Source organism: Macaca mulatta, chromosome 2 (assembly GCF_049350105.2).
Source record: "Macaca mulatta isolate MMU2019108-1 chromosome 2, T2T-MMU8v2.0, whole genome shotgun sequence".
Classification (NCBI taxonomy): Eukaryota; Metazoa; Chordata; class Mammalia; order Primates; family Cercopithecidae; genus Macaca; species Macaca mulatta.
In genome coordinates, this window is record NC_133407.1 from 61423459 (window position 1) to 61443167 (window position 19709).

Below are 19709 nucleotides of genomic sequence, written 5' to 3' on the forward strand. Positions count from 1 at the left end.
TTTTTATTTTGAGGAAATCTAATTTATTTCTTTGTTCTTTTATAGGTCATATGTTTCGTGTTGATCTAAGATATCTTTGCCTAATTTAAGGTCCAAAGATTTTCTTGTGTTTACTTCTACCAGTTTTATCATTTTAAGTTTGACATTTAGGGCTATGGTTTATTTGAGGTAGTTTTGAGTATGGTATGAGATATGGTTAATGCTCACTTTTTCTTTTTTTTACAGATTTAAAATTTAGTATTTTATGCATCACTTGTTGACAAGAATATCTTTATTGAATTGCCTTTGTAGCTTCGTAAAAAAATCAGTTGTTCACAAATGTGTGGGTATATTTCTAGACATTTTGTTGTTTTCCACTGAAGTTCTTGGAATCATGTAGTCTTAGCTCTTCAACTTAATTCTCTTTTCAAAGTTCTTTTGACTGTCTTAAGTTCTTTGTATTACTATACAAATTTTATTATCATCTTAACTTCTATAAAATATCCCGCTTTGATTTTGATTAGGATTGAATTGAGTCTGTAGATCAGTTTGGGGAGAATTGACATGTTAGTAATATTGAATCTTTTAGCCCAGTAACAAGGTATGTCTTTATTTATTGAGGTCTTTAAAATTTTTTTCACCAATATTTTGTAGCATATACTTTAGAAGGTCTCTGACATTTACAAATTTCCTGAAGTATTTCATATTTTTGAAATTAATAATTTATATATATTAATTTCAATTTCAGATTACTTATTGCTGATATACATAAATACAGTTGAATTTTGTGTATTCACCTTGTATCCTGCAATCTCATTAAATTCACTTATATTTTAGTAGCTTTTTTGTAAATTGAAATTTTTGCATATATAATCACATTGCCTGTAATAAAGACAGTTTTAATTCTTCCCAGTCTTGATGCCGTTTGTTTTTCCCTTGTCTGATTGCTCAGGCTAAGACTTCCAGCACATCATTGAATAGAAGCAGTAAGCATGCCTGTCTATGTCTTACTTATGATCTTAGATAGTATTCAGTCTTTTTCTATTATTAGAAAGATGTTATCAAGATAATTTTAGTAGATTCCTTTTGATAGGTTGGGGAAGTGCCCTTTTAGTCCTAGTGTGCTGAGAATTTTTTTAGGAAATGGTTGTTTTGTTTTGTCAAATGCTTTCTGTTTGACTACTGAAACGATTATACTGCTTATCTTTTTAGATTGTTAATATGGGGAACTACACTGATTGAGTTTTGAATGTGAAGCACCATTATATTTCTAGTATAAAACTCTACTTGGTCATGATATATCATTCTCTTTGTATATTGTTGCATTTGATTTGCTAATATTGTGTTTATAATTTTTCCTTCTGTTTTTATGAAGAACGTTGTTTTGCAGTCTTATTTTCTTATAATTCCTTTGTATTTAGTGACAGGGTAATGCTGGCTCAAAGAATGAGTTGGGAAATATTTCTTTTTCAGTTTTTGGGAAGAGTGTGTAGAGAATTTGTATCATTTGATTATTAAATGTTTGGTAAAACTTAGGCATGAAGCCATTTGGGCCTGGAGTTTTCTCTGTGGAAAGGTTTTTAGCTACAAATCCACTTCCTTCAGTAGATTAGTTGCTACTCAGTGTCTTATCAAATTGCTTACAAAATTTCTTCTTGAGAGAGTTTTGATAGTTTGTGTCTTTCCTAAACTGTTACCTAAGGTGTTGAATTTATAAACATAAAGCTATTCAGGATGTTCTCTTTTTATCCTTTTAGTGTCTGTAGACTCTATACTTATGTCACCTCTTTTATTTCTTATATTAATAATTTGTTGTTACTGCTTTTTTCTTACTAGTTTGGCTAGAAATTTGTCAGTTTCATTGATGTGCTTAAAGAACCAGCTTTTGTTTTCATAGATTTTTCTCTGTAATGTTTCTGCATTCTATTGCATTGCTTTCCACTTTGAACTGTTTTATTTTTCTTTTTACTGCTTACTTTGGGTTTAGTTCTCCTCTTCTAGTTTCTTAAGGTATAAGCTGAAAACTGATTTGCAACCTTTCAGCTTTTCTCATGTAGGCATTTAGTACTATACATGTATTTCTTTAGCAGCATCCCACAAATTCTGGTGTGTTATGTTTTTGTTTCATTCAATTTAAATAATGTCTATTTTTCCTTTGATTTGTTATTTCTCCATGGGTTATTTAGAAGCATGGCATATAGTTTCCAAATTTTGGGAGAGTTTCTAGATATCTTTTTGTAACCTATTTCTAATTTGCTTTCATTGTGCCAGAAAGCATACTTTGTATAACTTGAATCCTTTAAGTGCATTTAGACTCATTTTATGGCTTAGAATAGCTCTATGTTGATGAATGGTTTGAGTAAGTTTTGTATTCTGCTGTTCTTATGTGAACTGTTCTCTAAGTGTAAAATGGGTCAGATAGGTTGATGGTGAAGTTCACGTCTACTATGTCCTTTCTGATTATCTATTCACTTGTTCTATCAAATATTGAGAGAGTATTGGAAATCTCCAACCACTCTACTGGATTTGTCTGGATAGTTTTTCAGTCCTGTGAACATTATTAAACTTTGTTCTGAGATGCAGCTAAGTTCCTTGGAAACAGTTTTGTGCCCTTAAGTCTTGATTTGTTTGGTGGGTGTGGAGTGGTGCTCAATGTAGTGCTAACTGTTCCCCACAACTGAGGCATGAACGTCCTGGATATTTTAACCTATGCCTTATGAGTTATGAGTTTTTCCTGCCTGGCTTGTTGGAATGGGCACTATTTCTCACTTAGTATGACCACCAGGCAGTGATCTCCAGTTCTTTGAAATTGTGTTTTCTTTTGCCTTTACAGGCATGCGCTGATTAGTACTTTGCTGACTATTTGAAGATTTCCCTGATCTGTCTCTGTGCTGCTCTCATCTGCCATACTCTGTCTTGTGAACTCTAACTGCCTTGGTCTCCCTGGACTGCCAGCGCTGACTCTGCAAATCAAGGAGTTTGCCAAGCTCTACTTGAGTTCTCCTTTTTTGCACTGGGACCTGTAATTATAGGCCTTCATACATTTGTTTCTTAACTCTCAGTAGTTACTATTTTTTTGTTGCCTAATTTCCAGGATCTTGCACAACTTTAAAAAAATACATTTTGGAATTTTTTTCTTATTGTTGCTGGTTTTGGTTGTTCCAGGCAGAAGTGTCAATGTGTTGACACATTTAAAATTTTACTCCAGGCCGGGTACAGTGGCTCTTGCCTGTAATCCTAGCACTTTGGGAGGCTGAGGTGGGTGGATCACCGGAGGTCAGGAGTTTGAGACCAACCTGGCCAAGATGGTGAACCTCTGTCTCTACTGAAAATACAAAAATTAGCTGGGCCTGGTGGCAGGCACCTGTAATCCCAGCTGCTCGGAAAGCTGAGGCAGGAGAATTGCTTGAAACTGGGAGGCAGAGGTTGCAGTGAGCTAAGATCATGCCATTGCTCTCCAGCCTGGGTGACAACAGTGAAACTCTGTCTGAAAAAAAAAAAAAAAAAAAATTTACTCCAATCTTAAGTATGCTTTTTGAGGAACAAAAGGTGTTACATTTGTTCCCCTACTTGCAAGCTAACAATTTAAAAAGCTATTACTTTTGATAAATTGCAGCTTATCGGCTTTTTTCATTCTTGATGTTTGCTAAAAACCTCGTCTACCTCAAGGCCACAAAGATTTTCTTCTAGTAGCTTTATAGGCTTAGTTTCTACATTTATGTCTATGATCATTTTGGCTTATGATGTGAGGTAGGGATGATTTTTTTGGTCATATACAGATGCCATTTATTTCAGTGCCACCTTTAAAACACTTTGCCATTTTGATTGAATTCCCATTGATGCCTTGATAATATAGCAAAAGTAAATTTCCTATATATGTGAGTCCTTTTCTGGTCTTTGCATTCTGTTTTATTTATCTATGTATCTGTTATTTCATCCATACCAACAGTATAGTACAGTATGAATATTATGCTATGAAGCAGTTGATTTTTAAAGGTGATTTATCAAAATTAATAGTGTTTGTTCTTGGAAAAACAGAGAATCTTACTGTTTCTCTGTAGTCTGTTTTCTTTTTCATCATTTTTTCTCTTTAATTTTTTCTCTTACTCTCTCCTCACTTTAGGTTTACTTTGATCTTTTTATAGCTACTGAAAGAGAAAAGTTGATTATTAATGTGGATCTCTTTCTCCAGTAAAAACATGTAAGGCTATAAAGTTTCTGTAAGCACTATTTTTAATTGTTATATATTTTGAGCTTATGTAGATGTTTTATTGTTGATGAATTTTAATTTCGTTCTGTTGTATTCTCAAAGTATGCTTTGTAAGACAGTCTTTTGAAATATATTGATTTCTTTTAGTGTTCTACATTTGATACTTGAAAAGAGTGAGTTTCTTGGCAGTTGTTGGATGTAGTTTATACTTTTTAACATTATGTTTTAATTTCTTTATTGATTTTAAAGTTGTATCACCTTGTTTTATTTTTAGTTGTTCCTCTACAAATTACAACTTAAACTTAACCTGTTAAAATGCATCTTTAGTTTATTCCATTCTACTTTAATTTATCCCATTATATTTATCCTAAACAAAAGTGTCTTTATATCACCTTCTTTTTTTCCCCTCTTTTTGATACAGGGTTTCACTCCTGTTGCCCAGGCTGGAGTGCAGTGGTATGATCTCGGCTCCCTGCAGCATCTGCCTCCTGGGCTCAAGCGATTCTCCTGCCTCAGCCTCCTGAGTAGCTGAGACTACAGGAACACACCACTGTGCCCGGCTAATTTTTGTATTTTTTGTAGAGACAGGATTTCACTATGTTGCGCAGGCTGATCTCAAACTCCTGAGCTCAAGTGATCCATCTGCCTTGGCCTCCCGAAGTACTGGGATTACAGACATGAGACACCATGCCCAGCCTTTTTCACCTTCAGTTTTGAATGATAGATTTTGCTGCCACTCAAATATGTATGTATTCTTGATTGACAATTTTTTTCTTTGCCCATCACTTTGAATTAGTTGTTCCATTGTCTTCTGGCTTTCATAGTTTCTGATGAAAAGTTAGCTGTAATCTTATAATTGCATCTTTGTTCTCTGGCCTCTTTCCAGGTTTTCTTTTTATCTTTGGCTTTCAGAAGTTTGACTGTCATGTGTAAGAGTGATTTTTGTTCGTGTGTAGCCAAACTGAAAAGCTCACTTTTCAGTGAGCTTTTTGTCTGTGTAAATAAGTGTTTTTCCCCAAATTTGGGAATTTTTTGCTATTATTTCTTTAGATATTCTGTTTGTTCATTTGTTCTTTTTCTCTTGGTGGACCTTACACATATGTTTGACCACTTGCTATTGTCCTACAGATCTCATGAGGTCCTCTTCATTTTTAAAAATTTTTTTTCTTGTGCTCCAAATTGAGTAACTTATGGTGGTCTTTCTTTACGTTCACTGATTTTTTTTTTCTCTTTTCTTTCTTGAGCCCATTTCATGAGTTTTTTAGTATTTTGCTTTTACTTTTAGAATTTTCTTTTTGAAAAAGTATAGTTTCCATATCTCTGATGAGACCCATCCATTCACTGACACTATTTTTCCTTCAATATTTAAACAATTTATAATAGCTGCCAATAAATATTTATATGATAAAACTAATATCTGGTTCACTAATAGTTTTAATTTACTCTTTTCTTATGCTGTTTATGGGGGCTTAAAAAAACATAGCCACTCTGGATTCAGCTGTGTTCTCTTTGGGATTATTGTTTTATTTTTGTACTTTTCTAACCGGAAACTATAAAGGTCCTTTTCTAACTATAGGTACTATCTAATATTTCTGTACCATTAGGGCTTCCCATTGTTATATTTTTAGACTGGCCGTGTGGCATAGTCTTTCCTGTTTCTATGTAATTTTATTGTCAGCTAAGAATTTAAGTAGAGGTAGAGCTCACTCTGTTTTGCTGCTGTGGTTGATTGCTTCATTTTCAGCTGCTCTATCAGTTTACAATGTGTCCTCAGATACTTCAAGTTCATTCTTCTTCACCTTTCTACCACCAGAGATGTACATATTTGGTTAATACACTTAATTAAAAAAAAATCAAAAGTATATTTCTCTCTAATCTCTGGCTACTTTTTTGCTGGATTCCCTGAAAATTTCCCCCAAGTATGTGTAATTTAGCTGTTAGTCAAGAGTTTTGACATAATTTGTATTCAGATTTGGATCATACTCTTTCTGTGGTTCTCTTCCTGCCTGCATTTCCATTTTACATTTTTGTGTTCTTTTAGCCCTGAATTCTGATTCTGGAACCTTGAGCCCAAAGGCTGGGGTTTTCTGCTATTGTGTTTCTGCAGCCATAGCCATAGGAGTGCCCCAACACCAGAAAATAATAAAACAATAAATATAACAGTAACTCTTCACTTCCAGGTGAGATTTTTGTGATTAGACTATTTGTGGTGGCTTTTTGGATTCTGTTTGGTGTCCATAAATACATTGTTTTACTATGTTACTTAGTTATTATAGTTGTTTTCTGTCAGCAGTTTTGTTCTGCCACTCCTTCACTATTAGTCTTAATTTTAATTTTAAGTTACATTAAAACAAAACCTTTAAAGATACTATGACTTGAAATAATTTTTATACTAAAGCTTAGATTTATATCTCTATTGCAGATCATTTATAAATGCATGAAATTCTTGAACATTTTTGTTAATAGTAGACTTTCTTTATTTTAAATATCAATAATATATTATTTGAGGTATTTATCTTTCACTGAAAATACACAATTATATGAGACTGTCATCTCCCCACAACCAATTTGAAAAAGATTATAACCTTAAAGTTCTGCTGCTTGAGTAGGCAGCAAATAAAGGATATTATTTTGATTTTTATTTCTCAAATGTTATCATTAAGGTTGAGAAACTTTTTATAGAGTAATAGATCATTTGATTTTTTTCTCGCTGAATTGACAGTTAATTTCCAGTTTTAATTGTTATGTTGTTCACCTTTTAAAATACTACTTTGGTTTTTAGGACCTCTTTATGAATATGGGCATTCATTTCAGATATGTTTAAAATATCCAAGTAGGTGTCTAAATGATATTTACAAAATTCTTTCATTCGTTTGCTTCATTTAAATTTTTGTGGCAAGTTAATATAACTAATGTTAGTTTATGGTGTATGATATATGAGAATCTTCATGAAGTTTTATCATATTCTCAAATTTTGAAAGCCTTTTAAATATTTCATTCCTACATGCTAATAAGTTTATCTCCCTTCTGCCTTACTCATTTGATAATGAAGTTTATTTTCCCCACTACCATGCTTTTAGTATTTTCAGAAAACAGATTTCTTTTTCTTTTTTTCTTGAGTCAGAGTCTCGCTCTGTCACCAGACTGAAGTGCAGTGGCGCGATCTCGGCTCGCTGCAACCTCTGCCTCCCGGGTTCAAGCGATTCTCCTGCCTCAGCCTCCCAAGTAGCTAGGACTACAGGCATGTGCTATCACACCCAGCTAATTTTTGTATTTTTAGTAGAGACGGGGTTTCACCATGTTGGCCAGGATGGTCTTGATCTCTTGACCTCATGATCCACCTGCCTTGGCCTCCCAGAGTGTTAGGATTATAGGTGCTTGGCCCAGAAAACAGATTTCTTATTTTACCTTTCTTAAAGAGTTATTCCGTTTTTTTGTTTCTTTTGATATCTTGAAGATACCAGAACAAGAACAACAAGAAAACATTTCTTGGCTTCTAATGTAATTTATGAAGAACTTCTTTTAACTGAAGAAATTGAAAGCAAATATTTACTATGTTAGTAGATATCCCTGTAAGTTAGAAGCTGTATTTCTGTAGACAGAAGATTTTGTTTCCTGGTATCAGTGTGAGTAACAGATAGGAGCAACTGCATACATAATTCAAGACACCAGGTTGCTTGTTGGAACCCACTTGTGACTCTCGGTAAAGCTTTTGTCCAAGGCTTGTGCTGTTCCTCCAGCACTCTTCATTGCTGTTCCAATGTTGATGTATAGATCCATCATACTCCCTGCTGCCTTTGCTGCTGTGTTTGTTTAAAGCTAACCCCAGGGATCTAATAATGGAAAGAGTCTGCAGCAGGGCAGCTTGAAGCTGAAAAATCAAACATTTCTACTTCCTGAGTAAACCATGATCTTGGAACCCAACAAAAGGATAGGGTACCCTGATGATAGGGTGACTTTAGTGTCCTCACCCTGTATGGGGACTCATTCACAATACTAAGCTCTAATGGAATTGTGCTCTGCCAGTAGCTTTGTGTTTGTAGGGTTCTTTAGGAATTTGTAATGTCACAGAATGGTTTTACACATTGTAGTCATGTATTTCCATCGTAATTTATTGAGTATACCATAATACTCACTGTTTACTTGGTGTGTTAACATGTTTGGTACCAAGGGTTTAAAATTTGGAAGAGAGTAAGGTTTTCTTAACATTATTGTCATTTTATAATATCATGCAAGCTTTTTAAAAAATACAGTAGATTTAAGCATAGGCATTGATGTTTTAAGTTTCCTGGTTTTCTGCTATAGCTTAAATTTTATAAGGACTTTAAAATATACAGATTCATTATAATTTATTCACAATGACAAAGTTTAGATTATTAATCTAAAATTTAAATATTAGTGATCAAGTCTATCTGATAATGTAAAACTTTCTGAACTATTTTCCCATACATTTTTTTTCTCCATCTTTTTACAATTTATTTTAAGAATAGGGATAATTTTTACCTTTTGGAGGATAAATGATTAGTCATACTGGAACTTGAAAGAATTGGGTGAACTTAGGCTGCCTCAGAAAGACTTCTCCCTTTTATAAAAGGATTATCCCCATGTCATATTGAATTCATGAAATCATCTGAATTTTAAAATTTACATGCGTAGCCTTTGTAGTCATAAACATGAATGTTCTAACTTCTTAAAGCCTTTGGATACAAAATACACTAATTTTTTTGAAGTAAAGATTTTTAGAAGGACTTTAAGTCCTTCATAGGACATTTGTACTATGAGTTTTAAAAATCCACATTTTCCTCTAATAAGGGATTATAAAAGGATTAAAAGTCTTGGCTGGAGATTATGATTTACATAGGCAATATATAGCAATATTATTTCCTGAATTGAGGGAGTAGGTGGGGAAAGATTAATTGTTACTATTGTTAAATAGACTTGAATAATAAGTTGTGATCCATACACAGATGGTTCTTATAAATTTACACTGATGTCGGATGGATTTGATGGATATAGGCCTGCATGAGCAGAGTAGAGATTTTAATATTCTTTTACTCTCATAGACTATAGTTTAAAGATGGCCTAATTGTCTATTACTGGTAGATGCATATAAGTCTTTGCACTCTATTTTTTTGTATGAAGCAAACATATATATATTTTAATATATAGTTTCAATATTTTTGCAAAAATAATTATATAGCTATCTTACCTACATTTGTTTGTCAAATTAAATTACATCATGAAATAGTAAAAACTTTTATAATGCTTTTTGATAAATGCATTATAAAGATAACATCTATCTAAAATTCATTTTCATTGAACTAGTAATAATTTGGAAAGGTATTTTAACCTTTTGAGGTGTACAAGTCATTATGAACACAACAAGAATTAAATATGAAATTTTAAGCACCTGCATTTCACCCAGAGTATAGGTGAGTAATCTAAGAAAGTTACATGGGTTACCATGAGATAAGGAGGAGATTGGTTAATATTAGTCTTTTGAGTATAATAGCATTGTATTTGCATAGAATCATTTAAATAATTTTTGTTTAATGTGCATTGATAATTTTAAAAATGAAATTGCTTTTGCACTTTTCTCATGTGCCAATTTTTTTTTTCCAACGGATTAAGGGCCTAAAGGAATAGAGGAAGTGAATGGACACTGATGTTTCAAAATATCTCATTTTGCCTAAAAGCAAGTACCGGCAGATAAATGCCCATAAAGGGATTTCTTTCTTAAGCCCCGTGGATTTTTTCCCCACACAACTTTTTGTGTGAGTTAGAAATGAAAACCATTCATCTAGTGCCCCAAAGAACGGCCTTATTGAATGGAATAACAGTGTAATGTACCATTGAAGGCAGGATTGAAAGTGATTATCTTGTTAACTCTTGACAGTTACCGCCAGCTTGAAATGGAACCGGCAGGCTTGATTTGCAAATGAATTAGAGCTTTTTCATTTTGTGCCAGGATCATCTTTTTATATTCTGATATGACAGATGCTATGTTCCAGGCTTTTGTTTTTCTTCCGATTTATACTTGCAAATAAAAAACAAAAGATTATTATAGTCATTTTATTTGCATCTTTTCTTTTGGAGATTATTCTTTGTGTAGAAGTTTTTAATCTTACATTTTTCAAAAAAATTTTTAAGACTAGTATTGTTTTTTCCAGAATTAAATTTGATTAATTTAAGTACAGTAGTAATTGGGTGTAGAGGAAGATTATATGGGCTTTCAAGAAATAGAAAATAGTTGCAAAGAGAATATTGTAGTTAGTAAAAACTGAAACTTTTGGCTAAATTTAATAACTTTTATTTCCCTTGATAACTATTGATGTAAATTCAAACTCTGGAGATGTTTGAAGAATAGTACAAGAAACTCCCATATACCCTTTACATAGATTTATCAGTTGTTTACATTTTCTACCCATTTATTTTATTATCCCTTCCTCCTTCTCCTCCTCCAACTGTTTATAAATGTGTTTTTTCTGAACTAAAGGAGAATATATTGGAAACATTGTTCCCCTTTACTAAAACCTGGTATATATGAGAATAAAGACATTGTCTTATTTAACTATGAGTACTAGCTTTTGAGAGGTTAAAAAAAAGAACCTGTTTTTGTGTTTTTATCTTCTGATATTAGTGGAAATTAATATGCAGGTTTTAATCTCCTCTGTCTTAATGGTTCTGTTTATATTCAGGAATCATCTCAATGATGTATGGCAATTTCAATGCATTGTTAATGTATAACTTATAAACCTGGAACTTTGTTTTATTAGTTCAGATAGTTTTTATTATTGGAGGATTAATATAGTTAAAACTTGTAGATTCCATTTAGTATTAAATGTTCAAGGTAGTAAACATACCTAGCCCTAGTCTAAATCATACACATTTTCCATTCATAAAGGTCTTCACACATACATATATACATACAGATTCATCTTCTTGTGGAGATAAGCTAAATATCTTTTAATTGTTATTTATGGATTCAAAATGTAAGGTTCTGAAAGTCAATTTTCTTTTTTCTTTGTAAGCAGTTATATTTTCTTATGTTGTGTAAATCTTAATAAAATACGGAACTCATGGATAAATTATCCCCCCTTCTACCACAATGGCTTTTCAGTATGAATATTAGCAGTGAGGCCTATTTCCTGTAATACGAAGTCTAGCCGTTCAAAACATGTATTATATTGATATGATATATTGAGAACCTTTATAAAAATGTCAGTGTGCTTCTAAGGTCTGATAAGCATCACCATACTAAATAAGTATTACCCTAGGTCTACTTTCTTTGAGTTAAAACATGATAATAATCTCGGAGGGAAAATATGTAGAATCAGTTGAGAAGCAAGCAGGGACATTTCTTAATATTCAATCTTTGGATTCCATTCATTCTCTCTCCTTCTGTCTTTCTCTCACTCCTACTCTCACTCTCTCAGGCTCTCTCTTTCTCATGGTAGTTGCTTGAGTCATGTTTGCTAACTGTATTAAGCTTTGTGAAATGTATCGTTGTTGTTTTTATAGTGTAACACTATGCAGATTTAAGTGTTAAAAATTTTATCATAAACATGGTAATGACCCTATAAAATAACTTAAAATTGAAACATTCAGAGGGCTTCCTCAGTGTTGCCCATTTGCAAACTGAAGCCATTTGGCATTGTTTATGTATTTTAAAGACTTCTGTTTACGTATTCTTTAATAGATAAAGAGTATCCGTTTAATGAATGAGATTTAAACAGTGTTTTTAACGTTTAGAACAGTGAATTTTAGGGGTATGCTGAGGTGTTGAGAACATGTTTGGGATTTCATATAACCTGTTCTATAAAAATTCGATGCCTGTAAAACTGATTATTCAACATTATGCTAAAATATCTTTAATTAATGAAGAAAAAGTCATTTTTATCCACTGTACTGGAATGTTTCTTTCTGATTTTGCTGTTAGTCTTTTTTTTTCTTTTTTTTTAGTTTAATAGACATTTATTCCTGTAGTTGAACAACCTCTACACAATCAAAATGTATGACTTAAGATCTTTTCTTTTTTTGAGAAGAAATTTAGGTCTCAAGAACTTTTATGAACTTGCTGTGAGTATTTCCTGGAAATCAATTAACTAAGCCTTTTGAAACCCCTAGAGAAGATAGGAGAAAATTGGTTCAGAGAAGCAAGCATTTAAATTAAGTCAGCAAAGTCAGAATTTAGAATTGGACAATTCCTTGTCTACATTTCCTTCACACTCAAATTCACCCTGGAAAGCAGTAGCCTAGTCTCCTGGAAGACATGATGGAAGTGGTGGTATACTTTCACTGAAAGTGGATGCATAAGTGTTGGCCCAACTTTGTGGAATGGTAAGGATTTTTAGGGTAGTTTGGCCAGGAACAAGAGAAATAACTGCAGAAAACACATACGGTTGGAAACCATGCACTTGTATGACTTTTTCTGTAGCCTATGGGAGTAGACACAGTGGGTAACCAAGATGTTTTTAAGACTGAATAAGAATGAGGTACTTATAGCCAACTACTTTCCCCTGAATGTGACTGAAGGGTTTCATAATGATCACAAATTAGTGTTACGGTTACATATTTTAAGGTTGACTTCTAAGCTCACACTTTAAAGGTATTTATCTAACAGCCACTGGCTCACCAGCTTCCCACCCTAGCATATTGATTGCTGGCTTACCAACCTTAAGACTGATAATTTTATCTAACATTCAGTTTCAAAACATACTAGTGTTAATACCATTACCACTAACCATTGAATGCCATGAAGCCATGGCACCGAACCAGGAGCTTTCACCTTTTATGTGAACTTAAAATGGTACTGTGGAGACTGAGGCAGTTTTCCTCAGGCTAACCCCGATTTGTCCCCGTAATTTTCTAAATATAATCATGACATAGTTAAGATGTCCTCCTCCCACCCTACAATTTTTAAAGCAAAGCCCAATTTAAAAAGTCTGTACCTGCCAAAGTGAAAAACTCAGCCACTTGAAAGTAAACCAGCAGAACATTGCCATCACCCCAATAAAGCTGCAGGTTTCATCACATGCACCAGACAAATCTACAGGGCTAGTTTCAGTACTCCTTTTTTAAAGAATTTATTTTAAACCTATCATACTACACAGTATGTTTTATACACTGACATATAACTCCCTAGTAAGATAAAGCAAAGACAAAAATGTTTATCTTACTGGAAACAAGATACAACATCACTTATTGTCTTCAAACATTATTGCACTTTAACTTTCTTAATTTGACATTCATGAAGTAATCTGCAGACTAGCTTTAATGGACAAATAACACCTGTAAGCAGACATGACTGCCCTAAATAGTTTATTAGGTATGAATTTTACAAACTTTACTTATATTAGTGGTAACGGTGGAGCTGGAGAATATTGCACCTTCTCCAAGCTGCCTGGTGAGAACCACCAATTGTGTGGTGGAACTTATGGCTCTTTCAAAGGCCACGGCCCTTTTGGCCTGAAGATGATGTTAGCCCACACATCTCCCTGTGCTTGTGGACTGGTTCGGTGATCCATGGGTGTCAGGATTTCTTCTGATAGTTTTATGGAATGGATCAATGAGGATAACCTCAAAAAATCTCTATGTGGAATCTTCACCAACCCAGTAAGAATTCAGGACTCTTAAGAGCCCCATAGTGGCGTCCAGCTCACTCCTCTTCAGCAACATACTGAAGCTGTGAGCAAACTTTAGCTGGTTAACACCATGATGGACAGGCTTGCCATATGTTGCACCCTTAGGAACTGGGCGTTTTCAGCCACCACGGCGAATACGAATCCTATATATAACGTAACCTTTCTTGGCCTTGTAGCCCAGTCTGCGTAATTTATCAGGCCGGATGGGGCAGGGACCCCTGTGGAGAGCAGAGAACTGGCGGTACTGCCAGCAGTGGATCCTCAGAAGAAAGCACATGATGACATCAGACTGCTTTCTCCATAGCTCCTGGATGTACTTGTATGAACCCATCTTGGCTTGCTTGATGGCTGCCGCCAGACAGAAAGGCACCAACGTTAGCCTTTAGATAGAATAATTAACATTTATCTTTTTTCATGTTACCCCATTTTTCTCAAACTCTCAGTTTGTAAAGAGTTGAATTGATGCTGTGGAAGACAAAATTTGTCTCTTTTAGTATTTTTCTTATTGGTCCTATACTTTAGTTTATTTATTTTTTTAAATAATCATTTTCCTTAGTTTTTTGACCAGTATTTTTATTACCTAAAATTAATACAATATTACCTTTTTTGATAGCAGACTAAAAGCAGATGGAAGAAGTTGATGATATTCTCAACTTTTAGATTTAGCTCTCCTTTGTATTTTGTTGCATGTTATTTATTAACTTATATCTGTCATTTAGATTTTGAAATGCTATCAATATTTATCTTAGTGATTGTCATGCAGATATCAAAATGAGAAGAAAACAACTCATCTCTTTTTGCCTCTGGCTTCCTATCCCCCCATTTCCTAAAGTCAAAAATGGATATATTTTGACTCATATATTTTGACTCATATATTTGACTCATATGGATATATAAATTGAACACAATTAGAATTCAAATGATTCAGACCAGATATCAGCAAACTTTTTCAGCAAAGGGCTAAACAGTATATATATATTTAGGCTTTGTGGGCTAAGAGGCAAAATTGAAGGTATCCTGTAAACATAAATCTATAATGAGAAAAAATAAATGTCCACAGTTTTTGGACAAAATTCAAAGTGTAATAATAATTATTTAGCAAAATTTTTTGTAATTAAAATGCATAAATTTTAAAATGGAATTCCTTTTGGGGACTTAGCACTTTACTTGATTAGGGTTCTAAATTAATGTTCCTTGTTATCAGAATTGATTACAAACATTTATCTTTTAATGCTAATCTGTAATGAGATTTTAAACATTTCATCTTTGAAAATGTCTTCACACAGATAGGTATTGCCAAATTTGGTTGCAATCTGTGATCATGTTCATTGCTTGAAAGGCATTTATAAAATTCCGTTAGATTCTTTTCTTGATTTTTGTCTTTTAGTTATTATATTGCAGATTAATCACTTCCAATTGAAGTAGAAGCTCCTCAGTTGTGCAGTTAAGTGGATTTGTGAATATGGAAATTTTCTTTGCACTTGCATTAAGGGCAGAAGAATACTGCTGGAACTGTAATGTGAGGTCAAAAAACACTCCTTGAAATGTGTGTCGGAATGAATATCTTCTTTTAATTTTGACAGCATGGGAAGTATATAAAGCAGTTTGACATTACTTTGTGATTCAAGCAAAATCAGTTATTACTGAAATGGCTTTACTGTGGTATGAATTTTGCATATAGGCACCATTTTGCCTTGTAATTTTAGGTTGAGCTCATTAAAATTTATTTTTATTTATTTATTTATTTTTGTTTTAGAGACAGGGTCTCACTCTGTGGCCAGGCTTATGTGCTGTGGCAGGGTCATGGCTCACTGCAGCCTTTGGAAATCTTGGACTGAAGCAATCCTCTCACTCAGCTTCCACCTAGTAGTTGGGATTATAGGCATGAGCCCCTGTGCCCAGCTAAGGAACATTTTTATTTTATTTTATTTTATTTTATTATACTTTATGTTCTAGGGTACATGTGTACAACATGCATTTTTTTATGTCTGCTGCTGAAGCTAAAAGTGGTTTAGGATAAAAGTGGTTGAGGGGGTTCTTCTCAGTCAGAAAATTTCAGTATTGATCCCTTATGTGAAACATCACAATTAGACTCTACCACTGTTAAGACATCAAACTGCTGCCATATGTTGGAGTAATCAGGATATTCAGCGTCTGTATCTGTCAAAAAAAATCATACAACCAACAATGGACAAGTCCACAAGAGCAAGTGAGGTTCATTGTTGACACTTCTGGTTGAATACCACATTTTGCATTCAGATATTTTTACAAAGTATTTGTTGATGAATAATACAGTGAATAACTGTAGGCTTTAAATTTTCACAGACTTACATTTTCACAAGCTTTGTAGATTTGTCCAACTAAGCCTCTTTCGGCTCTCTATTGTTAACTACCATGATATGTAACACATCTTAGCAGATTCCACATCAGGTTGTACTGAATGAGTGTTTTCTCAATTTTGTTGAAAATATTCTCATGTTCTATTCATAATTTTCATGGAGGCTAATTCTTAAGTTATTTCACATTCAGCATTGACTCCTCAAATAAACAACTGAGCAGTATCTCTGACGTCTGTTGGCTCATGAAGAGCCAAGCAAAACCACTTGAACTCATTTGCCTTATCTCTTCATTGGACATATTGATGATACTCCCTGTGTCTTCAACAGTTTGAACAACTGTTCTTGCTGAAAGTCTAATAGTTTTAAGCAAGTTTATTTTCTCTGGACACATTTCTTTGACTGCAGTAGAACACTAATTAAGTCATCTTTGGTAAATGGCTTTCATTGATTGGTTGACAAATGCACCACTCAGAAACTCATTTTTTTTTTTTATTTTTGTGAAGAAATTCTGCTGTGATGAGATATTCCATTTTAAATATTCTATTTTTTTGTACTGTTGCTTTCCTGTGAGTTGGAAATACTGTAAAGAGTGTCATGTCAAGTATATACTATTTTTAAAAATCAACATATATGCTATTTTTCCAGCACAACTCTAGTGCCATTGTATAATAAGCACAATGAATTGCCATTTAATTTGATAAAATAGTCCACACTTCACTGTGCCTTAAAAAGGACATTTGAAGGCTCCTTTTCTATTCTTTTCTGATTTTGATATGATTGTTATACACTGGTATTAAAAATTAAATGTCACATCACAGCAATTTGTAAGGCCCTTGAAACTCCGTTTAGTTATGCTGTTACTGTGATTTTTTTGTGCCCTGAGCAGCAGTGCAAACTAATGAGAGTGCCATGCATGATTTCTGTTGCAACTCCTTAGCTATTGTTAATAGCATTAAAGCATCCATAGAAATACATAAAAGAATGAGTGTGGCTGTGTCCCAACAAAACTTTATATATTGACACTAAAATATCAATTTCAGTAATTTTCATGTGTCACAAAATATTATTATTTTGATTTTTTTCCCAGACATTTAAGAATGTAAAAACGATTTTAACTCATGTGCTATACAAAAACAGGAAACAGGCTGGATTTGGCCTATAGGCCATAGTTTGCTGATCCCTGATTTGTACTTTCAGCTTAAAATAAGCTGGCATACTTTTAAATTCTCCATTGGCCTTTAAGTATTACTAATAAAAATTTGATGAAAACTATCCATGAATTGAATATAGGTTTTTTATTTTATGCAGGCAGATATAAAACCATTTATTATGAAGAAGTAATTCCTAGAAGAATCTTCATTTGTACTGCCACTTTATGTGAACTGGAAAAAAACAAAAGTCTTTCTTATATACAGTGGTATTTCAAGCCTTTAGGATTTCCCCCATGCCACTTCCTCCTTCCTAGATGTAGGTTGTGCTTATTGAGCTTAGATTCTATTAGGAAAGATTGCAAGTAAATAAATAAACATAGATTATGTGGAACTATTTTGTAGCTTATTGTAATCAGTGGGAACTCTGGAAAACCAGACTGTCAAAATTGACAGGAAAAGAAGACTGATCAGCTGGTGTTGCTGCCTGTGTATACCATGGTATGAGTATAGGTAGTATGCAGGCACTGCCACCACCACTGCCTCTGACATTGCTGCCACTGGACTTAGCTCTGTTGCTACTATCACCTAGAATAATCTTTTTATTCTTGTCTTTAATTAACTATTCAAATTTCCTAGTATAATTCATGTCATCCTATATTTGGAATACTTTGGATTCAAAGCTCACCAAATTAGGAATGGTATTCAGATTCTGGGTAGCTTAAAAAGCATAACAAATACACCCAAGAAGAAGGCTGTAGTGAGCGAGCATAACAGTGGAATAAAATGAGGAAATAATTCCTTGACCTTCTAAACCAGTTCTTATTTTCCTTTCATTCTATCTGATAGGTCCCTGTATTAACTTCTGAAATATTTTTCATATCACATGTTTATTAATTAATTAAACTATTAGTAACTAATGATTAGGTACTAATTATATATTTGTGTGATGGTTTTTATACCTGTCTTTAAGCTCCACATGACCTAGTCTATGTTGTTCATAATTGTTTCCATAACACCTATCACAGAATCTGGCCCAGAGATAGTGCTCAGTAATAGTTGTTGAATGAATAAATAATGTTTATGTGTGTGTGTGGTGGGGGGCAAATCATGATAGCTCTGGTGAAAAGGAATTGAAGGGTTTTGAGCTTGAGAATGAAGTGATTCTTTTTTTTGGGGGGGGATGGAATCTTGCTCTGTTGCCCAGGCTGGAGTGCAGTGGCATGATCTCGGCTCACTGCAACCTCTGCATCCCAGATTCAAGCAATTCTGCCTCAACCTCCTGAGTAGCTGGGACTACAGGTACATGCCACCATGCCCTGCCAATTTTTTGTATTTTAGTAGAGCCAGGGTTTCACCCTTTTGCCCAGGCTGGTCGCGAACTCCTGAGCTCAGGCAATCCACCCACCTTGGCCTCCCAAAGTGCTGAGATTACAGGCGTGAGCCCCTGCACCTGGCCTGAAGTGATTCATTTTTAAAAGATTAGACTGGCTGTTTTGGGATAGGTGGATGAGAGTGAAACAACAGTGGAAGTGGGGAAAACAGCTATGACAGAATTAAGAAAGACTAGGTTGGAGGTCATGGCAATTGAATTAGGATGATGGCAGTTGATACAAATATAGATAGTTTTTGTGATTACTTAAGAGGTAGAATCAATAGGCCTAACTGATAGATTGTATTTGTAGGGGGAAAGAGAAGAAAGTGAAGTGGTTGATTCCCAGGTTTTTGGCTTGAGCAAAAGGATGAATGATATAATCCTTTTCTGAAATAGGAAATACTGAAAAGGATGAGTTTTGAAGGAAGAACTCAAGAATTTAGTTTTGGATCTATTGAGCATAAGCTTTTTTGTTTGTTTTTGTTTTTGTTTTATTAGATACCCAAATAGAGATGTCAAATAGACAACAGGATAAATGAATCTGGAGCTTATGAATGATATGCATTTTTCCCACATGTACATATAGGTTGCTGTTAATGCTGTGTGTGAGGGTGAGATGGATTAAGAAGAAAGTATAGCACAAGACCAGGGCCCAGGACTGATCCTTGGGGAGCTCTTACCTTTGGTGGCTAGAGAGAAGAGCATGAAATTACAAGAGAATTGAAGAGCCATTTTTTTGAGAAAATGTAGAAAACCTGAATGATGTAATATTATAAAAGACAAGTGAGGAAAGGCTGTGAAGTATTGAACATGAGTTCAGCATGGGCTTATCAACATGGATATGAATGTTAGACAGTATCAGATGGTTCTAAGAATTGTATAAAGAGAAAGATGATAAAGTAGACTTTGGATTTGGTAACATGGGGGAACCACTGATGACTTTAGCCAAGAGTAATTTTTGGATGTGGTGGGAGGTAGGAAATGGGAGATAGAGTATGTGTATAGTTCTCTCTT

General features: G+C 34.0%; 1 protein-coding gene and 1 pseudogene across 15 annotated transcripts in view; one reads left to right on the forward strand and one right to left on the reverse strand.

Moving 5' to 3' along the window:
• The window catches only part of RSRC1 (arginine and serine rich coiled-coil 1), a 411683-nt gene that overhangs the window by 144825 nt on the left and 247149 nt on the right, over positions 1–19709 (forward strand). The window lies entirely within an intron of this gene.
• Positions 13246–14200, reverse strand: LOC106997066 (large ribosomal subunit protein eL15 pseudogene; annotated as a pseudogene).